Consider the following 21,472-nt stretch of genomic DNA (forward strand, 5'->3'; position numbering starts at 1 on the left):
TTTATAGTTCACGTATTAAGCCTCCAATTGAGGGCTTGTGGAGGCCACTTATGTCTTGTGCCTACGTTTGTTGGTATAAGGGAGCGAGAGTTCGAGGGCTACCAAGTTTTATACACACTTCACATCTGGTATGGAGGGCAACATAGATGTGCTATTACATTGTCGGTTGCTTACACAATGTATGATCGTAGATTTACAAGTAACTCGGGACCTTCAGCTGCTAACATGGTCTCTTTGTATCATGCGACTTACACTTAGTGGCCAAATTGTCATCGGGTCATTGAGGCATGATATCGAAGAGGAATGTTGCTCGTCAAGACGATACGTGGTTATATTGTAATTTTTAGTTCTCTATATTCAAATAACGAGTATATTGTTCTCGATGTATATTTGGGTTTATGTCTTTTGTAAGAGTGCTTTATAATTATGCCAATACATTATGTCAAGCTATGAATTTGATATATTTATGCATTTCTACATGATTGTTTATGCAAATAATCTTCATGCATTGTATCTGATAGGAGCACGAGAGTGTTTTTGCATTACTTCCGGATGTTAAATGTGGCATACAATTCCTCCAATAAGATTTTGATTGAGGATTGGTCAGAGTAACTTATATCTTGAGCTTTCGATTGTTACGTAAAGACCAAAACCTAAGAATTATTGAATTTTGTCTAATCTTAACATCTAATACGATGATATGGGCTTTGATATTATATTATATTATCCAGACATCATGTAGGATACATCTTTCATAAATGTCGGACAAAACGTATTTTACACTTTACGTTACCATATATTTCATTTTGAAGATTAATCAAGAATTATGTTAATTTAAGTAACTAACTTCTTTTCGGTATATAAATTTAAAAAACGCTGGGACTTGGAAGCTCGAAACATAAATAGAAAACTCAAGTAGACGACAGCAGCAGCAGCAGCAGCAGCAGATAGTGCCAGACTAGCAGCACACTCTTCTGCACCATCAACCGACAACACAGTTTATGCAAAGCCCTACCTATATTCAAGTGTATTAGTACGATTTGGTTAAAAATTAACTTTTATTTATTTCATTTTAAAAAATAAAGTTGATTAATTATGTTTATAAATATTTGATATATTTGTCGTATATAATTTTATGTAAAAACCACATAATTACGGCTGCCCACTTAGCATTATAGGCATAGATTGATAGAGAAGGGTCAAAATTTATTTGCTTTGGGAATTCGATTATCAGCATCTACCGTATAGATATTAGGGTAAAGTACACATATAATCTGATTATAGGATACTGTTTGTTAAATCTTTCACTATTAAAATTATAAAATAATTATCTAATTATATAGTGTTATTTATTAATCATCGACTATTAAAGTTATAAAATGATTATCTGACTATTCATATACTCTAAACTCGCCAATTTTAGTAAAAGTTTACAGTTATTTGAGTTAGACGTTAACATGTTAATTGATGTGATAGTCATTTGAGATTCTGAATCATATTTTAGCATATTTTATTTAGCAGGTTAACGTCCAACTCAGATTGATCATTTGTATATTTTACCCTAAATATTATTTCATCATTAAATCTTAATAAAAATGAGAAAACTAAATGAACAAGACAACATAGAAGAAAATAATAGTAAAATAAAAATTACTACATATGACCAGGGCTGGCGGGATACATGTCTTCTTTGATTTGCAGCCGCTTCAACCACTCCTTACAACTTTTTTTACCGTTCGCTGGAATTTTACTATAAGCACCAGCTCCATGACAAACAACACACTGACCCAGGATCACTGTGAAAAAACAAAATTTACTACACATAGCTTACTATACTCACTTTCCTAATTATCACCATTTTTTTACCCACTTACTTTCAACTAATAATTTTCCCGAGAAAATAAAGGGAATTTGAAGAGGGGGAAACAGAGGTAAATTAAAGAAATGATTAAAATAAAATTACTTTAGAATGGTAAGTGCTGTGAGATTCAAACGCGAAAAAACAGAGGTAAATTAAAGAAATGATTAAAAGTAAAATTACTTTAGAATGGGTAAGTGCTGTGAGATTCAAACGCGAAATTCTTTCCAGTGAAGGTTTGGCCGAACTGCCAATTAGGTGGTGCCACGTTCCAGGAAGTGGAAGTTCGCCTGTCACTGCCCGTGACTCTAAACGAGAGTGGTTGACCCACCAAAACAGCGTTGGATTGCCAGTTCTGACCCCAGTTACGGCTCATGCTCATCCAACCGGATTTGGATCCTTTGATGCTCACCTTCAATACATCCCTGCACCCGCAACGTTGGTGACCAAAACCAGGTTAAAGTAACGGAATCCGTTAATGGTGAATCTTATTCCCCCTCGCTTTCGGCACGGCACTCTATAAAGAACAAAAACTGTTTGGTTCCTTAGAAAATAAAATAATGAAGTAAAGAAGAGGACGGATTTTACAAACGCACCTGCGGAAAGAGACGGGGACAATCCCGGCACGGTACTCGGCGATTTTGAGGAACATAGGCATGGCAAGGTCAAAATGAGGGCGTGGAGGGTTGCACCAGCCGCCATTGTCGCTGGGGAGAGCATAGTTAGGAGGGCAAAAGTTAGTGGCGGTGATGAAAATGGAAGGGCTGCGGCATGACACCATCTGGGGTCGTTGGCGCTTAATCTCAAAGCAAGCACCGAACTAAGGCCACTGTTGAAAATTGCTGTGCTTAGAGCTGCTGTGTTCACGCCGTAGCCTTGGCTGTACAGATTCCCATACCCACATGCACCGCCTAAACAAAAAGTAACCAAGATTCTCAGTCACATTCTAATTGAAAATGCAGAGCGCAAAATAGAGAAATACCCATTGTCCCAGAAGCACTGCCGCCGTAAAAAGTAGCATGGGCACTTTCCCAAGCTTCACCAGTATAAACTCCAGGGATTCTTGCATTCACCACAGCGAAAAAGGAGAACAATGAAGCAAAGCAGAGCACAGTCAAGGAAGGAGTAACAGTAGCCATTGTTGTGTTGTTTCTTTAAAAGGGAAAAGAAAGAGAGATAAATGTTGATTATGGGGCGTCTGGAAAGCGGGAAGATGGTGGGGGTACTATTGAGGGAGAGCTAACTGTTGTTGAAAAGGTGAATCACAAACTGTTGAAAAAGTAATGAGGATGTGAATATATTTAATTTTTACATAATTTTTTAATATAGTTAATAGTAAAGTACATAAATTATACTTGACTATAATATATTATTTTATTAAATTTATCGATTACTAAAATTTATGAAAGAGTCTATTGATCTTAGAATATTACTTTATCTAGTCATTCGATTATTAAAAGTTATAAAATATTATTAACTATTTATATGTTTCAAATTAATCATTTTCTATTAAAAATTTGACGACAGATTGAGTTGAGCATTAACTTATAATTGTGATATGATAAAATTTAATCCAAAAATTTTAAACAATTATTATCTCAGTCAAAAGATTAACGACTAGCTTAGATTGTCATCAATTTTTTTAATGAAAAATGACAAGTTTGAAACATATGAATATGCATTGATCATTTTGTAACTTTTAATAGTCGAAAGACTCAACAAAACACCGATTTATAATCGAGGGAATCATTTTAAAGTTTTCAATAGTCATGAGACTAATATATTTTATAGTAGAAGACCAATTATGTACTTTATCCTATAATTTATTGAATCCACAATATGAAACTTATTTAAACTTCACATTTGTTGGTCTATTTCCCATTTTTTCTTGAATAAATGTTTGCCTTGGGCTTTGGGTTGGCTAAATTTGGAATGCCATGTGATGTGCCTCACTCATGGGCACTTCATGTTTTCTTTCTTCGTCTTACTTCTATTTGAATGAATAGTTCTAGTGTACGATAGTCTTAATATACGATTAAAGAAAGATCATATAAAAAATGTTTATTTTTTAATATTTTACGTAAATCTTACCTAAAATATTTTTTTATCAAAAATGTTAATTTCGTTATCTAATTTCGGTAAAAAAAATATCATTTTAGGTAGCGTCCAATATTATCATTTCCGATAGAGAAAATAATATTTTAGGTAACGTTTTACCAAATATGTTAAATTTTAAGTAGTGCCAAATATTAATATTTTCGGTAAAAATAATGTTTTAAGTAACGTTTATCAAAAATATTAAAAAAATTATTAACATTTCGATAACATCTTTCTTCAACCGTATTAAGATTGTCGTACAAGAGACATCCTCAATTTGAAGTTAAAGAATTGAAGGATGACCAAAAAAAATAACGGGACATGCGTCCTTTAACTATATTTCTAGACGAACAGTGTAAAATGATACGGTTCTTATATTATTTTGTCTCGTTAAACTTATTTATATTACTTTCTATTAAAACTTTTAATTTTTATTTAAAATTTTTTATTAATAAATATAAAGAATATTTCGATTTTTAATTAAGTAGTTTATATTGTATAAATATGATTATTTAAAATAATTAGACATACTATATTATAAAATAATATATGTGGATATTTAAATTTTATATATATTTTTGAAGAAATATATATAGAAAATATAAAATACTATTATGAAAAAAGAAACAAAATAAACGCAGATACAAAAAAGTAGAAAGGAAGGAAAACCGCGTAAACTGGTGAGCAGTGTGTCACGGACTTAATCGCTCAATAAGCTCGTGCGGCCTTAGCTCCTTTCGCCCCTTGCGATAGCTAAGTCAGCCTCACTCGAACTCGTGCTAGAGAAAGGATTGGCAAGGAAACAAAAGAACTTAGAGAGAAGCTTGTTGAATGCTTGAATGCTTACAACTCTTGGATGATTTACAAAAGGAGATTCTACACCTATTTATAGCATCCCACCTCCTCATGGATGGTGGAGATTGATTTGATCCTCGGTAGGGAGAGATTCTCTAGAATTCTCCATTATTTCCTACCTAACATGGAAGACTCTAGAATGCTCTAGAATATATACAAGTCTTGAGTGTTCTAGAATAATCTACACTATTCTATCAACCCCAAGACCAAATGTGGCCAACATAGCCAAAATAGCCCAAAGTGTGGGGAAAGGGCCCAATTTCGTGACATTCTCCCCCCTATTCTGGCGTCGTCCTCGTCGCTCGTACGCTTTGAGATGTTCTTTCGAACTGCCACAAGTCTTCAGCTAGCCCCATGTTGCCTCGGACTCTGGGAGCCCTTTCCACTTGATTAAGTACTCGGTACGCGGTGGGACTCCTCTCTTGCGGACCGTCCTTCTTGTGAGCACCGTTTCCACCTCTTTGTCATAAGACTTGGTTACTACGGGAGGTGCTCGATGCGAATACCCTCGGCTTGGGTCTTCCTTGTCGGCATGATATGGCTTGAGCATACTTAGGAAGACCGGATGAATCTTAGTGTACTTGGCAAGTCTAAGCGATAAGACACTTTCCCACCTTGGCAAGTACTTGGAATGGTCCCTCGTATCTCCGTATTAGTCCTTTGTGAACGCTTCGGGGGCTTTGAATTGTTGTGGCAAAAGCTTCACAAAGACTAGGTCTCCAACGGAGAACTCTCGATGTCGCCTCTTCTCGTCCGCCCATTTCTTCTCTTCTTTCGTGCTTTCTCCAGACATGCGCGGGCGATGTCGGCGTTCTCCTCCCATGACTTAGCCATCTTGGCGGCCCCGGGACTCTTACCCTCGTCAAGTGGCATTGACAATGTGTGCGGCGTGAGCGGTTGTTGTCCGGTCGCAAGCTCGAACGGACTCCGGCCTGTGGCTTCACTTCGCTGCAAGTTATAAGAGAATTGGGCAACGTCTAGCAATTTAGCCCAATCTCGCTGGTTAGCACTCACAAAGTGCCGCAATAACACTCCAACAAGGAGTTCACCCGTTCGTCTGCCCATCAGTTTGAGGGTGAAAGCTTGTGGAGAAATTTAACTCGGTGCCAAGGAGCTTGAACAATTCCGTCCAAAGGCGTCCAGTAAATCGAGGGTCTCGATCACTGATGATGCTCCTTGGTAGGCCCCAATGCTTTACGACATTCTTGAAGAATGCTCGCGCGGCCTCCTCCGCAGTGCAATCCTTGGGGCATGGTATGAAAGTCCCATACTTAGAAAATCGGTCCACGACGACCATGATCGAACCGTATCCCTCGGACTTGGGTAGTGCACTAATGAAATCCAAGGTGATTGCATCCCCAAGGTCTTTGGGGAACTGGTAAAGGTTCCAGTAATCCCGTCGGTTGTCGGTTCTCCACTTTGTCTTGTTGGCACACAGACAAGTCTTTTACGTAAAGCTCCACGCTATCCTTCATATGGGGCCAAAAGTATGCTGTCTCTAGCAATGCCATAGTGCGCTTTTGACCCGGATGACCAGCCCACTTGGTGTCGTGACACTCTTTGACAAGATCTCGCCTTAAGTTGTCCCACTTTGGAACATAGATTCGTCGTCCCTTGGTGTAGAGTAGACCGTCCTCTACCCAAAACCGTTGGGTTTTGCCATCGCTAGCCAGCTTTACTAATTCTCTTGCCATTGGATCTTGCTCAAGGCCCTCCTTGATGCGTTCCAACACGGTTCCCTTGGCTAGAGAGATCGCGGCGAGCTCCGCCTTTCGACTTAAGGCTCGGCTACAACGTTGGCTTTGCCCGGCTTATATTCCCGTGTAGTCGAACTCGGCTAGGAAGTCTTGCCACCTAGCTTGCTTTGGTGATAGCTTCTTCTGGGTCTGAAAGTAACTCGTCGCCACGTTGTCGGTCTTGATGGTGAAGTGCGCCGAGTAAGTAATGTCTCCATACCCGTAAGCAATGGATGATGGCTGTCATCTCCTTCTCTTGCACCGTGTACCGCCTCTCGGTGTCATTCAGCTTGCGGCTCTCAAATGCTATCGGGTGCCCTCTTGCATTAATACTCCCCCGATAGCGAAGTCGGATGCATCGGTATGTACCTCGAACGGCATGGTAAAGTCGGGTAAGGCCAAGACAGGTTCTTGGCTAACTGCTGCCTTCAGGTTCTCAAAGGCCTTTTGACATTGTTCGGACCACTCCCATGCCTTCCCCTTCTTGAGTAGGTCCGTCAATGGTGATGCTCGCGCTGAGTAGCCCTGTATAAACCGGCGATAATAATTTACTAGACCAAGGAAGGACCTCATCTCACTTACCTTGGTCGGCGGTTCCCACTCGGTTATGGCCTTGATTTTGTTCCTATCCATTAATAGCTTCCCGTGGCCGATTACATGTCCAAGGAAGTGTACCTCCTCGGTGGCAAACGTGCACTTTCCTTCTTGACATACAGCTCGTTTTCTCGAAGTATCTTGAACACAATCCTCAAGTGGTCTACATGTTCTCTGATGGAGTTACTGTATACCACGATATCGTCCAAGTACACCACCATGAACTGGTCCAAGTACGGTTGGAAGAGCTTGTTCATGAGCGTGCAAAACGTCGCCGGTGCATTGGTTAGACCAAAGGGCATGACCAACCACTCGAACGATCCGTATCGGGTGATGCATGCGGTCTTTGGCTCGTCGCCTTCTGCTATTCGAACTTGGTAGTAGCCTTTTTGCAAGTCCATCTTTGTGTACACCTTGGCTCCTCCAAGTCTGTCAAATAAATCGGCAATCAAAGGGATCGGGTAGCGATTTTTAATGGTTACCTTGTTAAGTGCCCGGTAATCGACGCACATGCGCAATGACCCATCGTGCTTCTTTTGGAAGAGTACCGGTGCGCCATACGGTGCCTTCGAAGGTCGAATCATTCCCATATCGACTAGCTCCTTGAGTTGCCTTCGAAGTTCCTCAAGTTCGGGTGGGGCCATTCGGTAGGGTGCCAGGGCAGGCGGCTTGGCACCGGGTTCCAACTCGATCTTGTGATCCACCTCACGCCTTGGGGGAAGTTTATTTGGTAACTCGGGCGGCATCATGTCCTTGTTTTCCTCTAGGACTTCACGGATGATCAATGGTAGGTCATCCGTTTTCTCGATCTCGTCATCTTCCTTTAGCATGGCCAAGTAAGTAATGTCCCCTTTCTTGATGCCTTTACCAAGTTGTATGGCCGAGAGTTGTGTGGCATCTCGACCTTTCTCTTTCGGTGCCTCGACCGTGGGGATCATGCAAGGAGATCCTTTCTCCAAGATACAAACAGAACTAAGGAAGGCATAGGGATAGCGGTTACCTGTCGGAGAAAGTCTAACCCCAAAACGACCTTAAAGTCATCCATGGGAATGACAGAAAAGTTCACTTGGCCCTTCCAAGTGCCTAAGCGTAGCTCGACCCCTCGTGCCACGCCATGGAGTGGTACAGCTTGTGTGTTTACCGTCTTGAGCCATCCTGTGCTCCCAGTGTATTTAGGCCCAGACGGTTGGCTTCGTCTTTCGACACGAAATTGTGGGTAGCTCCCGTGTCCACCATGGCTCTTGTCGACTTCTCGTTGATCACCGCTTCCACATACATGAGCCCATTACTCGATGTTGGTGTCAATGGCTTGGCCTTCAAGGCGTTTAGAACTTGGAGTGACCCCATCTCGGCTTGAGACTCTGTGTCTTGACGATCGACGATGGCAGACAATGAACCAAGTTTGGGACAGCTACTCATCGGGTGCGGTCCTTTACACAAGAAACATCCTCCTTTGGGAACGAAGGCCTTTTTCTTCTCTTCATAGTCCCTTCGCCCCGGACGTCGATCACGATCTCCCTCTTTAGCTTGTGGCCTTCGGTGATCTCGGTCTCGGTTGCCTTGGTAATTCTCCCGCCGTTCTCCCCCACCTTTGGCTGGATACTTATCTTTATTTTTCGTTGCATTGGTGTGGGAGTAGGTTGGAAGTCGACGAGTGACTCGGCGATGGCAATGGCCTCATCAACCGTTTTAATGTCCCGACGGTGCATCTCTTGCTTGGCCCATCCTTGTAGTCCGTCAATGAAGTAGAACAAGAGATCTTCTTCGGACATATTGGGAATTTGAAGCATAAGGGTTGTGAATTCTTTCACATAGTCCCGCATAATACCCCGTTGCTTCAACTCCCGCAATTTCTTGCGAGCCTCGTAGACCACATTCTCGGGATAGAAGTGCTTCTTGAGTTCTTTCTTGAACTCATCCCACGTATCTACCCGACAAGCTCCTCGCTCAATGTCGGCATGTTTCCTACGCCACCATAACATAGCAGTATCGGAAAGATATAAGGCAGCGGTCTTTACCTTGGCGGCCTCGTCGTTAAGCCGATTCCCTCGAAGTATTGCTCCATCCGCCATAGGTAGTTTTCGACTTCCTTGGCGTCTCTTGCCCCGTTGAACCCTTGCGGCTTGGGGCACTCGACCCTCGGGGTGGAGACATGGTTAGCGCTCCCGCTAACGGCGGCTCTCTTGCAGAGCGTCAAGTCCTCCCGCATCCCCTCGATGCTTTCACGGACGGCTTGGATCATATCCTCTAGTTGTATGAACCGAGCTTCCACCTCGTTGTTGGTCTCTTCGGCATTTCCTTTGAGTGTGTCAACTTGCTCCAGACATGGTCCTCCAACGTCTTGAAGTCGTGCTGGACCCTCTCCAGCTTCTCGCCAAACTCTGCCACCATCGGTTCTATGGAAGTGCTCTCGCGGGCCTTACTTTGGTCCCTCTTCTTATTCTTGTTGTTGGGTGCAGCTTCTCTTCCACGTTCCTCAGCAACAGTTGACTCGTTCGAATTTCCGGCCATTCCTACAATACACGTGCACGATATTGACGCCTTTACTGTCTCTGATACCAACTGTCACGGACTTAATCGCTCAATAAGCCTCGTGCGGCCTTAGCTCCTTTTCGCCCCTTGCGATAGCTAAGTCAGCCTCACTCGAACTCGTGCTAGAGAAAGGATTGGCAAGGAAACAAAGAAGAAAGGAAAGAACTTAGAGAGAAAGCTTGTTGAATGCTTGAATGCTTACAACTCTTGGATGATTTACAAATGAGGATTCTACACCTATTTATAGCATCCCACCTCCTCAATGGATGGTGGAGATTGATTTGATCCTACGGTAGGGAGAGATTCTCTAGAATTCTCCATTATTTCCTACCTAACATGGAAGACTCTAGAATGCTTCTAGAATATATACAAGTCTTGAGTGTTCTAGAATAATCTACACTATTCTATCAACCTCCAAGACCAAATGTGGCCCAACATAGCCAACATAGCCAAAATAGCCCAAAGTGTGGGGAAAGGGCCCAATTTCGTGACAAGTGGGACCAAAATTCGTCCTTTACCGCGTGAATAAATGAGGCCGAGTCGAAGCCAATAGAGGCCGTTGCATGGCTATTAAAATTTAACCGTAAAAATAGGATCCCTCCTCAGCTCCATTTTCAGTCGTTCATTCACCGCAGCAGCAGCTTTCCCAATTCTTATTTTATATAGTATTTTTTTTTATAAATTTAAAGAATATAATATAGTATTTGTTTAAAAAATTTCAATCATTTGATAATAAATATTCGTATCATTAATTTTAACTCGAGATATGAAGGGATAACAAGTCCCCCATCACTAAAGTTGTTTGATTCACATAGTATTAGTCGTTAATTATATTAAAAAAATCAAGTGAATCTTTTATTTAAATTATCATTAAATAAATCAGTATTTAGAGGGATGAAATTAGTGTAATAACCTATTTTGTTCTACATAGTTTTGTGGTTGTGGGATCACTTTGGTGATTTAATGTGATATATTCGATTCCGTTCGTCTTCCGAGTCAGGTTGAAGGTGTTATACGGTCTCTTCAATAACTTTATTATTATTTTGTTGAATCAAAGCAAACCTTACTAAATTTTGTCACATGACTATCTTCTAGCACCAAGTAAAGGAGTTCTCAAGGTCTTTCCATAATAGATTTATAAGAGGCAATGTCACTGACACAAATATCCGCTAATTTGTCACATTAATAGTGATACACCTTAACTTGGGACTTCCCAATATTTTTCCATCTCATTAAATCATTCTCAAGATAAAAGTGAAAAACATATCTTATTAGCATCTTAAAGGTAAAATAGAGGTAAAATATTGATGAAATGTATCATACCGATGTGCTTAAGTGTTCTTGGCTCATTCTCCTGTTTAATGATGGATGATCATTTAGGTTGATAATTATTTGATGAAATTCCCCAAAATGGTTCATCTATTTTGATACGACTACTCTTTAGAGTATCTTATTGGCTCCTCCACTCTTGCTTTTATCTAAACTCAGATGACATTGCCCACTCGTCACTCAATTTGAGGCCTCCTTAAACTGAGTTATTTCAATTTATACGCATTAGAAATAATAGGATGGTATGCTTCTTTATTGAGATACTTTTGGCAACACAAATAGTAGTTATATTACTTATTTATTGCTCTGACTCGATCTTTTTTATGGAATTGCATTCTAGATAACAAGGGAAAATATACCTTCCCTTGGATTTTCTTCCAATCCGAGACTGGGACATCCACATTTTAAAATTGCTAGTATGATCTACCACCGTCGCACGCTGCATAAAGAATTCCCAAGAACAAAGTCTCACTTATTTCATCACCATTAAGATTTGATCTATTCCACTCCTCATACATCCCATTTACCAATTTGCACATGAGGCTCCAACAGCTCTAAGGGTTGGCAACATACACCTTCTACCATTGACACTTAGGTTCCTTTCTTAAATCACGCACTAGAGGGTTAGTTTATCACACTACTCACATACCCATCTTTGAATATTCCATGTTGTCAATCCCTACCCCATCCCCCTTCGAGGGTGACTCACGATTCACTTCCTTTTTCTCAGTTTCAGCTTAATGTGTGCAGGACCGTGGCAGGGTTTTCGGGGGCCATGTACAAATTCTTATAAAGAGGCCCCTATTTTCTAGATATATTCGATTTCGGGGAAACAATAGTGGCGTTTTCTTGACAAACGCCGCTATAGATCTATCTATAATGGCGTTTTATCAATAAATGACAATAATAATGACGTTTTTTTTGAAAAAGACGTCGCAATAGGTCCATCTATAGTGGCGTTTATTGAAAAAACGTCACTATATATAAACTTTTTTGGGGTCCTGCGCGGTCGCGCAGTTCGCGCCGCCCCAGCCACGACCCTGAATGTGTGTCAAAATAAAGAAAGAAGTACCTTTGTGCTCAAAGAAAAACAAGTGTTGCCACACCTAAATGGCCAACAAGGACTTATATATCATATAATGTTGAACATTGTAGCTCAAAACAACCAATAGACATCAATGTGTCGAGAAAAAATAAGCACCATTGAGCATGATAATCAATAAGCACCTCGGTGTAATTGGGAAACAAGCACCTCTACGCTAACACAACTAGTAAGCACCGTTGTGCTAATGGTAACATGAGCGCTACTGCGTAAAACAACCAATAAGCATCGCTGTGCTATTGGGAAATAAGCTTCTTTGGACAAAACAACCAATAAGCACTGCTGTGCTATTAGGAAAAATAGCACCGCTGCGTAAAAATATCCAATAAGCACCATTGTGCTATTGGGAAATAAGTGCAACTGCATAAAACAATCAACAAACACCGATATACTAAATTCATAAGAACCTCTGTGCATGAATTAATGATTGAGCACATTTGTGCTTCAATCCACAAATTAACACCTATGTACTTTAAGAAATGATTGAACACCTCTGTGCTTTAAAAAAATGATTGAGCACCTATGTGTTTTAATCTACAAATTAGCACCTCTATGTTTTATCACAAGATCACACATCATTCTATCAAGAAACGCCCCTGCACTTTTATATACAAATTACCATAACTACATATCAAATAAGAACACACACCTCTATGCTCTAATACCAATTTTCATGGACATAACATCCTGACCCTATCGTTACGTCGTGCGACACTTGAATGAGACAATTTCCATATAAGTCAGCATTTCCCACAATGATTTGTGCCTCAGATTAACCCGTCATAAAGCCAAGTTATAATTGACAAGAGTCATTTCTCAATTCATTAGTCGATCTCATAACAACCTATCCAAATAGACAAGCCATATATTAGTCCACAAACCACAAATAACATCCAAAGCCATAAGTACTTTTGGAAGGGAGATCCCGCATGTCATATAGAATGCTAGAGTCCAACCCCATTCCTCAACCAAGTGTAACATCCGCAATACCGGGTTAGTGACCAAATTGTAAAGTTTTAGAATTTGGTGATTAAAGTAGAATAATTATATAGTTGAAAAGTATGGTTAGTAAATATGAGATGGAGGTAGGGACCAAATGGTCATTTGTAAGGAAATTTTAATTAAAATAAGATTTTAAGGGGATATATGAGAATCACGTGTGATTTTAGGTTCCAGAACCTCCCATTTCTTCTTCATTCTTCCTTACTTTCTTCTCTTCCTCCTCCAAACGTGGGCTTGCAATTATAGGTAAGAAATTGAACTTGGTAGTTTCTTTGATTGTTAAGATTGGAAATGAAAGCTTGAATGTTATATAAGCTAAAGGAAAGCTTATATGACATTAAAGCAACAAGATAAGTGATTTAGATAATGATTTGGAAAATGAGTTTTTAGATGAAATTTTGATATGGATGAGTTTTTGATGTTTAAATCAGATTTTTGACTTGTCAAGAAGCTAATTAAGAGGTAGGAAGTGTTAGAATTGGAATTAGAACACATTGGAAATTTGGTATGATTTTTGAATCTTATATGGAAGATAGAATTTTGAGTTTAAAGAAGGGATTATGGAGTAGAAATGAGTTTAAGTATGTGTATGAAAGTTAGGAATATTAAAGGGAGTGAAGTATGATGTGTTGAGCTGAAAATGAAGGATTTTCGAGCTCAAAATATGATTTCTGGGCAAGGGGAATCGGTACCCATTCAAGGGGAACCGATACCCCTTCAAACGAACAAGAATTTCCAGTATGTCATGGGGGAACCGATACCCCCATAGGGGGGGAACCGATTCCCCCTAAAGGAAAATTGGGAATATGGGTTTAATAAGTTCGTTTAAGTTGCTAGTATCCAATTAGAAGGTGTAGGTATCTAATGATTGTCACGAAATGTACATTTATGTAGATTCTACGCATAAAGAAATTCCGGAACGTTTGGCAAGTAAGATCGATCAAGGGAAAGATAAGAGATTGGAATTGGCTAGTGAGGCCAGGTGAGTGCATATTAGTTAGTTGATGGTGCTAAATGGAAACAAGACTTGCGACAAGTCTATTTCCTATGTTAGAATGCATGAATATATGATTATACGTATATGACATGAATTGTAGGTATGCATGAATATATGTGTTGATATGCTTTGAATGTAATGTTATGAGAAGTATGTGCTATATAAGGTATATATATATATACATATGTGAAACTGAACTATGTGACTGCATGAGAAAGATATGAGCCATATGACATAATATAGGTGAATATGAGAAAACAAAGTATGAGATATAAACTATGTGATCATAGTAAAATATAATTATATTTTTACATGATAAGTGAAATAAACTGGATAATATTGATCTATAGGATGAAGTGAAAATAGTACACCAACTAGGGGATTTGAACATAAATGATAAGATGAACGTATAAGATAAGCTAGATGGGAAAGATTCATAGATTTAAATAAAACTATAACACATGGGTTGAATGATAGAAATTTGTGAAGTTATATGAGAAGATTATAAGAGCTATATGAAATTGAATTAAGTAACAGATTAGATTATATATAGAAATAATAGAAGTGAGATATGTTTATAAGTCTGCCCTAGATGAATACGAAATATAAGAGTGCTATATGATTTATAGGATAATCTTGAGGATATATATATAGATAGATATGAAATGAAATGAAATGAGTTATATGAATACCCAATTATGTGATGAAATGGTGAATTCCTGAACATGTGAATATATGTTTAAGAGAAGGCATAAGATTAAGATAAAGCAATGTGACTATAAGTATATGTGCTTTAAGTGATATGACTTATAAGTATTTCTATTATAATGTTATATGATATGTTATGTATGTTAAAGGAATTATGTGATGGTATAAGAATTGATAGGAAATAGATATGTGAAAACAAGTATAGGTTACGAGACAAAACTTATGACTATAAGCTACATGAAAGTGTTCTAGGTGTTTCGATATATTATATGAAGTATATGATCTTATGTGAACAAGATATGATAAGTATGTTTATATGAATAAAGGTGATTGGGTGAGAAATGATCTACGGGTAAGTGAACTACGTGACTATGTGATCATATGAAAAGAAGCTATATGATACGTGATATGTGAAAACGAATTACAAGTTTATGTGTATTTTTGAAATGAAATAAATGATAACGCCCATGTTATGTGTCATGAGAGCTAGGGTATAGTTGGCATGCCAAGAGTCGAGGGTTTATTCAGTTCTTTAGGACATATGTATATCCTTTGGAACCTGTGTGAAGTCTTGAAAGACACATACTTGATCCATAGTATATGTATATGATTCTTAAGGAATTCTACGTGGTCCTTATGGACATCATTCTACGGGCACTACGGTGCAATTCTACGGGCACTACGGTGCAATTCTACGGGCACTTCGGTGCATTTATACGAGCTGTGGTGACAGCATAGTGCACAACCTCTATAGACTCACATATCGATAGTTCTCACATATGTACATGGGCTAATCCAGAGATATGAACAAATATAAGTTAGTGGTATGATAAATGCTATAGAAATGATATGATGTTGTGTGTGTATAGTGTTGGATTGAAATAGTATGTGATTATATGATAAACTGTTAATGATGAATTATGTGTATGCATGTATTTACTGCAATTAAGCTGATATGATTTTATACGATATGAAACATGCATGAACTTGCTGTAACATGATAGAACAAAACATGCATGTATCAATATAGCTTTTAAAGTGCATTATAAGTTGTTATGCCTCACTAAGTCTTCGACTTAGCGTGTGATTGTTTCACACGTAGGTTTCGAGAAGAGTAAGGAGTGATGCGGAGCAAGACAGGTCAGTTTTCCTTACCAAAAGATCAGATCAGAATATTTGATAAAGTATGTTTTTGGTTATGTATAAAGTGTTGGCATGTAATAAGTCATTAAGTACGAGCACTCTGATAAAGTCTGTATTTTGTTTTAAATAAAGTTTTAAATTTCCCGGGATTTTTCTTAAGAGTCAAGGTTTGAAAAGTCAATGTGACACTTCGGACTCGTATCCGGGTCGGATACGGGTTGGGGGTGTTACATTTAATGGTATCAGAGCTATGGTTTAGCCGATTCTCGGCATAAACCGAAGTCCAAAAGGTCATAAAAGGTGTACATGCCAACATAGATTGAAAAAAATTTCTGATCTGATAGTGTAAGGAATACGTTGTCTTGCTAATAAAATAAGAATAGTTTAATACAGTAGAAATCCGATCGTGATAATTTCGAAGTAAGTGAAAGGTGATATTCCTGATGGTGATAGCTATTCACTTGCCCTGGCCAGGCAGGATGAAGAGCGGACACCTCAGGGAATGCCTAGTAAGATCAAAAGTTGATTTCAGAAAGCTAAAATCATATCTGAATGATGATAGAAAATTTTCATCGGTTGGAATCGGAAAAATGATTTAGAGTAGTTTTGCTATTATGTGATAAGATAGAATATGGTGAACGGGTGTTACCTTTAACACCATAAGAATGTTAAAAAGATCTAATGACGTGATGATTACGTATAGAAGAACTCAAGGATAAGTGCATCAGTGACAAGCGTATAAGATGTATATGTCAGAGCTTATGAGTTTGGAACGAAGTGATAATATTGCGCATAAACAAGAGTATGTTTATGATAAGGGTTTGCGGTTAAGATGGAAAGAATTAGCATTGGCTAACTAGAGTATGTGATAGAAATGTACTGGAATTATAAGATTATAAGATATTGTCTGGATATGATAACCAGATCTGCAATGGATCTGGATACAGTTGCATATTTGGATCATAATAATGAGGTATAGTAAAGGAAAAGGAAGTAAGAATTTGTATATTTAAGTAAAGCTGAGGATTGATAAGAAGAGTTTGAGAATGTGTATATCGATGATCAAATTATAGGACACAGGAAGTCAGAATGTTGAGTTTGAATAAAAGAAATTTCGGGATATAAGAGAATAGAGGTGAAATTGATAAGTTGAGTAAGTGAATTTTTTTTTAAGATAATTTCGATTTGACAGGATGTATGTGTTTAGTGGATTAGGGTTTGTACCCTAGATTGAACATATATTATTGACTAGCTGTTAGAGTAAAAGTGATAGAATAATAAGATTGAAGGAAAAAGGTAAAGTTGAGTTAATTGATTATGATGTGAATTTGAATATGATTGTATATTCTGAGCAGATAGCTAGGATGTAAAAAATGAGATAAGTATTTGCATGGAATCTTCAGGAAGAAAAATACAAGTATAAGAATGATAAAGAATGAAGTTATGTATAAGAAAAGGGTTATTAAAGTAATGAGGATGCAATGGAGATTGGTACATAAAGATGAGTATAAGTGATAAGACAAGAGTATGTGAATATGAAAGGAAATATATGATTTATGTATAAGGAATAAGGAGTAAAGTAATGGAAGGGATTGATTTAAAGGATCAGATACGATGACTATGGAAGTACAGAGGACAATTTTTGATATAGACACATTGAAAAAGATTTAAAGTTGTGTTTTGGTCAAATGATGACGAAATACAAGTTTGGTATGGTTATAAGGTAATTAAAGATTGATAAAGAATTTGATTGATTAAGGATTTTGAGTGATAAGAACTGATGCGATTGGTTATATGATAAGTAGCATGATAAGGATGTATAAAGGAAAAAGGTAGTTGAAGAACTAAGAGAAAGAAAGATTAAGTAAAGGAAGCAACATAAGAACATTAGAAGATATGTTCTTACTAAGTTGTTCAGTGAAAAATTCGAGGACGAATTTTTTTTAAGGAGGGGAGATTTGTAACATCCGCAATACCGGGTTAGTGACCAAATTGTAAAGTTTTAGAATTTGGTGATTAAAGTAGAATAATTATATAGTTGAAAAGTATGGTTAGTAAATATGAGATGGAGGTAGGGACCAAATGGTCATTTGTAAGGAAATTTTAATTAAAATAAGATTTTAAGGGGATATATGAGAATCACGTGTGATTTTAGGTTCCAGAACCTCCCATTTCTTCTTCATTCTTCCTTACTTTCTTCTCTTCCTCCTCCAAACGTGGGCTTGCAATTATAGGTAAGAAATTGAACTTGGTAGTTTCTTTGATTGTTAAGATTGGAAATGAAAGCTTGAATGTTATATAAGCTAAAGGAAAGCTTATATGACATTAAAGCAACAAGATAAGTGATTTAGATAATGATTTGGAAAATGAGTTTTTAGATGAAATTTTGATATGGATGAGTTTTTGATGTTTAAATCAGATTTTTGACTTGTCAAGAAGCTAATTAAGAGGTAGGAAGTGTTAGAATTGGAATTAGAACACATTGGAAATTTGGTATGATTTTTGAATCTTATATGGAAGATAGAATTTTGAGTTTAAAGAAGGGATTATGGAGTAGAAATGAGTTTAAGTATGTGTATGAAAGTTAGGAATATTAAAGGGAGTGAAGTATGATGTGTTGAGCTGAAAATGAAGGATTTTCGAGCTCAAAATATGATTTCTGGGCAAGGGGAATCGGTACCCATTCAAGGGGAACCGATACCCCTTCAAACGAACAAGAATTTCCAGTATGTCATGGGGGAACCGATACCCCCATAGGGGGGGAACCGATTCCCCCTAAAGGAAAATTGGGAATATGGGTTTAATAAGTTCGTTTAAGTTGCTAGTATCCAATTAGAAGGTGTAGGTATCTAATGATTGTCACGAAATGTACATTTATGTAGATTCTACGCATAAAGAAATTCCGGAACGTTTGGCAAGTAAGATCGATCAAGGGAAATATAAGAGATTGGAATTGGCTAGTGAGGCCAGGTGAGTGCATATTAGTTAGTTGATGGTGCTAAATGGAAACAAGACTTGCGACAAGTCTATTTCCTATGTTAGAATGCATGAATATATGATTATACGTATATGAATGACATGAATTGTAGGTATGCATGAATATATGTGTTGATATGCTTTTGAATGTAATGTTATGAGAAGTATGTGCTATATAAGGTATATATATATATATACATATGTGAAACTGAACTATGTGACTGCATGAGAAAGATATGAGCCATATGACATAATATAGGTGAATATGAGAAAACAAAGTATGAGATATAAACTATGTGATCATAGTAAAATATAATTATATTTTTACATGATAAGTGAAATAAACTGGATAATATTGATCTATAGGATGAAGTGAAAATAGTACACCAACTAGGGGATTTGAACATAAATGATAAGATGAACGTATAAGATAAGCTAGATGGGAAAGATTCATAGACTTAAATAAAACTATAACACATGGGTTGAATGATAGAAATTTGTGAAGTTATATGAGAAGATTATAAGAGCTATATGAAATTGAATTAAGTAACAGATTAGATTATATATAGAAATAATAGAAGTGAGATATGTTTATAAGTCTGCCCTAGATGAATACGAAATATAAGAGTGCTATATGATTTATATTAGGATAATCTTGAGGATATATATATATAGATAGATATGAAATGAAATGAAATGAGTTATATGAATACCCAATTATGTGATGAAATGGTGAATTCCTGAACATGTGAATATATATGTTTAAGAGAAGGCATAAGATTAAGATATAAGCAATGTGACTATAAGTATATGTGCTTTAAGTGATATGACTTATAAGTATTTCTATTATAATGTTATGATGTTATGTATGTTAAAGGAATTATGTGATGGTATAAGAATTGATAGGAAATAGATATGTGAAAACAAGTATAGGTTACGAGACAAAACTTATGACTATAAGCTACATGAAAGTGTTCTAGGTGTTTCGATATATTATATGAAGTATATGATCTTATGTGAACAAGATATGATAAGTATGTTTATATGAATAAAGGTGATTGGGTGAGAAATGATCTACGGGTAAGTGAACTACATGACTATGTGATCATATGAAAAAGCTATATGATACGTGATATGTGAAAACGAATTACAAGTTTATGTGTATTTTTGAAATGAAATAAATGATAACGCCCATGTTATGTGTCATGAGAGCTAGGGGTATAGTTGGCATGCCAAGAGTCGAGGGTTTATTCGGTTCTTTAGGACATATGTATATCCTTTGGAACCTGTGTGAAGTCTTGAAAGACACATACTTGATCCATAGTATATGTATATGATTCTTAAGGAATTCTACGTGGTCCTTATGGACATCATTCTACGGGCACTACGGTGCAATTCTACGGGCACTACGGTGCAATTCTACGGGCACTTCGGTGCATTTATACGAGCTGTGGTGACAGCATAGTGCACAACCTCTATAGACTCACATATCGATAGTTCTCACATATGTACATGGGCTAATCCAGAGATATGAACAAATATAAGTTAGTGGTATGATAAATGCTATAGAAATGATATGATGTTGTGTGTGTATAGTGTTGGATTGAAATAGTATGTGATTATATGATAAACTGTTAATGATGAATTATGTGTATGCATGTATTTATTGCAATTAAGCTGATATGATTTTATACGATATGAAACATGCATGAACTTGCTGTAACATGATAGAACAAAACATGCATGTATCAATATAGCTTTTAAAGTGCATTATAAGTTGTTATGCCTCACTAAGTCTTCGACTTAGCGTGTGATTGTTTCACACGTAGGTTTCGAGAAGAGTAAGGAGTGATGCGGAGCAAGACAGGTCAGTTTTCCTTACCAAAAGATCAGATCAGAAATATTTGATAAAGTATGTTTTTTGGTTATGTATAAAGTGTTGGCATGTAATAAGTCATTAAGTACGAGCACTCTGATAAAGTCTGTATTTTGTTTTAAATAAAGTTTTAAATTTCCCGGGATTTTTCTTAAGAGTCAAGGTTTGAAAAGTCAATGTGACACTTCGGACTCGTATCCGGGTCGGATACGGGTTGGGGGTGTTACACCAAGAGTGTGAAATGAGACTCAAAAACCCTAAATTGTCCCTATATATTTTCTTAGAGAGACATTATACCATCCACTTGGTTCCAATGTGTGTTTACCTAGGTCCCTTATGGACTTAAGAGAAAGTCGCTTACATCATGATAGCTCCAAATGCTAACTCAAGGAGAGGAGATGGTGGAGACCCAACACCAAGTCATTTTATCCTAAGTATCTGAAGAAACTTATCAACTATAACATTAGTAGACGTTATTTTTCTTTTATTAACTTAAATAACTAAAGAAACTTACCACTTATAATATCAGTAAACGTTAGAATGTCCCAAACGAGGTAATTTCCTTGACAGACCCCTTAATACCATTCCTCAAACTTTCCCTTGATTCATAATCACATCTATTCGGTCCACAATCGGATTATTATCATAATAAATAGGTTGTTCCTGA

At 37.4% G+C, this 21,472-nt stretch overlaps 1 pseudogene; it reads right to left on the reverse strand.

Annotated features, from left to right (window-relative positions):
* Positions 1 to 2,002: 2,002 nt before the first annotated feature.
* On the reverse strand, positions 2,003 to 3,063 carry LOC120146895 (annotated as a pseudogene).
* Between the last annotated feature and the right edge of the window lie 18,409 nt (positions 3,064 to 21,472).

The sequence above is a fragment of the Hibiscus syriacus genome, unplaced genomic scaffold (assembly GCF_006381635.1).
Source record: "Hibiscus syriacus cultivar Baekdansim isolate YM2019G1 unplaced genomic scaffold, ASM638163v2 tig00110931_pilon, whole genome shotgun sequence".
NCBI classification, from domain to species: Eukaryota; Viridiplantae; Streptophyta; class Magnoliopsida; order Malvales; family Malvaceae; genus Hibiscus; species Hibiscus syriacus.